Genomic DNA, 3,320 nt, shown 5'->3' with positions numbered 1-3,320 from the left:
GACAACATGTTACGAAATCAACTTTTCAAGTGATAGTGGCTTGTTTCAAGGACTGTTTGATAAAATGACTCTAACTTCCCGTCCCGCCCCTCCTCCGCTCTGCAGCCCAGTCTTCAGGTTGCTTCCTGGTGAGTCACTAACCAACTCTTTCCTCTTCAGGAGACTTAGAGGTACTCTTGGATCGTGATCCAGACTCGGAAACCCTCTTGCACCCAGGTGGAAGACTTCTGGACCCAGAGCTCGACCCGGTCCACGAGCGAGATCTGGACACCGAGGAGGACGTGGATATGGATCTTTGGGTGGAACTGGATCTAGGGGTTGAAGAAGATCTACGGTGAGAGCGAGAAGGAGAGCGGGAGCGAGACCCAGACCTCAAGCAGCTGACGTGAGATCTACTCCTGGGTCGGGATCCAAGTCGGCATCGGGATCTGGATCGGCCCCTCCTACTGGAACGGCTGGGACGACGAGGCCTTGGTCTGCGGCTCTGACGTTCATAGTTACTTCCCTTGTACCTGCACGTGGCATTCCCCGACGGCAGCTGTGGTGGCCATATGAGGGGTGACTGCAGTGGGCCATCTGCACTCGCAGCACGCGGCCATCCAACACGATCCCGTCTAGGGCATCCATGGCGTCCTGGGCGTGGTGCTTGTAGAGGAAGCGGACAAAGGTGAAGCCACGAGGCTCGTTAGTGAAGCGGTCCTGCTTAATGTACATGTCGCCGATGCACCCATACTTCTCAAAGAGTGGCCGCAGGGTGTTGGCTGAGGTGCGGTAGGTCACGTTGCGCACCTTGAGAGAGGTCATGCTCTCCACGTAGAGAGGGGGGTGACTGTAACTCATGGCCTTTGAGAACTTGGCCTGGGCTCCTCCCCTCTTCCACACTGAGCAGGAGAAGGTCAACACCAGGGACTAAGGTGAGCGTCGAGCACAGCAGGCGGCTGCCACGGTTTCCTGGCATTCGTTGTGGTCGGGCTCTGCCTCTTTGCCTATTTGGCCATTGGCTTCCCTGTGTAGATGCTTAGAGACCCGAGAGTGTTCCTCACGGCCCCGCCTATCTCCACAGCTGAGTCCACTTGAGGAACAGAGAGACAACTCTATGCATTTTTTTGTAGTGATTGTCCACAACCATATAACATTTCATGACTTTTCCAGCATAAATCCAAACATGCAGTTTTAATCATGGTTACAGTGTAAATTATGGGTACAGTGTATGCACATAGATATAGATATAATGACGTGGTTTGAAATTCCTTGCAATGCTGATTCGTGTAGGCCAGATGAATCTGTCTTGTTTCCATCGAAAACCATATAACAGACAAATCATGAGCAGGTAAGGGTGACTCAGTAACACTAACTGGCAAAGAAAGATTGAGAGCCAGCTATAGGGTGTAACCTTTAGGCAGAAACTCAGTTTGGGTCTCCTTCTCTGCTATAGGCTGCTTCGAAAAATCAATTATCCAAGGGTTTCCTAATCTGTGATTCCAAATTATAGAATCGAATACAATCCGGATTATTAGAATTCACTGCTTTCTCGTTAATTTACATGAAGTACTATCTTATGGAGTAAGTCCCTGTGATAGGACTGTCATTTTCTAAAAAGTGTTTTAACATCCACTGTCATTTTCTAAAAAGTGTTTTACCATCACCACCACCACAACAAAAAGGAAAATGATAACTGTGAGAGATGATGGATACATTAGTTAGCTGGACCGTGGTGATTAGTTCACAATGCATAATATATCAAAACGTCAAGTTTTCCCCTTATATATATATAATTTTTACTTGTCAATTGTGCTTCAGTATAACTATAATATAGAAAAAGAATTTTATAGGTAATAACTGTATTTCATCAAATCGTTGACATCTTTTCTCCAGAACTATTTCATTGCACTCCAATAAATGAGCTTGAGAACGATTGGGAAAAGTAGAAAATAGTACTTTATTAAACATTCCGACCTTCAATGAACGTTGTGTACTTTTTGGAAGCCACAAAATCTTCTGCACAATGCGAATGCATATCTACGGGTTCCGGTTATCCTTTGCTACATATCAAAACGTACATCAAACTTTAGTGGCTGAAACTAGGAACTCCTCATTATTTTATCACAATTCTGAGGCTCAGGAAGTCAGAGAGGGGACAGGAGGGCTTGTTTGTGCTCCATTATATATGGTGAATTAGCTGGGATGACTCTAATAGCTCAGTCTGGAACACCTAAGGGTTGGCTGGTTCCCACCTCCCCACTCTTTCTCCACACCCTATCCATCTAGCTTAGCCTGGCAGTTGCAGGGTAGACAGATTTCTTACATAGCCACTGAAGGTTAAAAAAGACCACATTAGGGCCAGCGCGGTTGCGCACTGCTACAATGCGCCACTTGGGAGCATGGCGGCGCTCCAGCCAAGGGTTCGGATCCCACATACCGACCGGTTCCCGCTCACTGGCTGAGCAAGGTGCGGCCGCAACACTGAGTTTTGCGATCCCGTTGCCCGTCCCGGTCCAGTACGGGCGCGACACTGAGGGTTGCGATCCGTTGCCGGACACGAAAAAAGACAAAAAGGAATAAATAAATAAATAAGTAAATAAAAATCAAAAAAAGACCATAGTAGAAGCACCTGTCGGCTTCTACTATGTAACATCACTTCTACCAGCTGGGATTTTTTAGGTGTTGAATTTAGTAGGTAGATAAATTTGAGGAATATTGCCATCCTAACAAAATTAAGCCTTCTTACACATAATCATGAGGTGTCTTCCCATTTATTTAGGATTTTAATTTCTTTTTGCAATGTAATACTCTTTATGTAGTATGCTTATACATCTTTTGTTAAATTTATTCCTATGTATTTTATTCTTTTTGATACTATTGCACGTGCAACTCTTTTCTACATTTTTTTTTTACAATGGCTCATTGTTAGTATAGAGAAATAAAATTGATATTTCTAAAATTGAGAAATGCAATTGATGTTAATATATTGAACTCATATCCTGCAACCTTAATGAAGTCATTTATTAGTTCTAAATGGTTTTCAGTGGATTCCTTAGGATTTTCAATATTCAAGATCCTATCATCCACGAATAAAGATGGTTTCGCGTCTCCTTTGCCAGCTTGGATGCCTTTTATTTCATTTTCTTTTCTAAGTAAACTGACTAGAACTTCTAAGACCATATTGAATAGAGGTGGTAAGAACAGCCATCTTTGTCTTGTTCCTCATCTTATGGGGGTATATTCTTTTTAAAAAATAATTCATTTCTATTTATTTTCTGTTGGTTCAATTCATTGTTTCTATACATGCATACACTGCACAATGATTCACTTAGGGTAGA

General features: G+C 43.6%; 1 pseudogene; it reads right to left on the bottom strand.

Annotated features, from left to right (window-relative positions):
* Positions 1-136: 136 nt before the first annotated feature.
* LOC103584372 lies at positions 137-840 on the bottom strand (annotated as a pseudogene).
* Between the last annotated feature and the right edge of the window lie 2,480 nt (positions 841-3,320).

This window comes from Galeopterus variegatus, unplaced genomic scaffold, assembly GCF_000696425.1.
Source record: "Galeopterus variegatus unplaced genomic scaffold, G_variegatus-3.0.2 Scaffold51958, whole genome shotgun sequence".
NCBI lineage: Eukaryota > Metazoa > Chordata > Mammalia > Dermoptera > Cynocephalidae > Galeopterus > Galeopterus variegatus.
The sequence above is the reverse complement of the archived record's forward strand: the minus strand, read 5'-3'. Positions and strand labels throughout refer to the sequence as shown.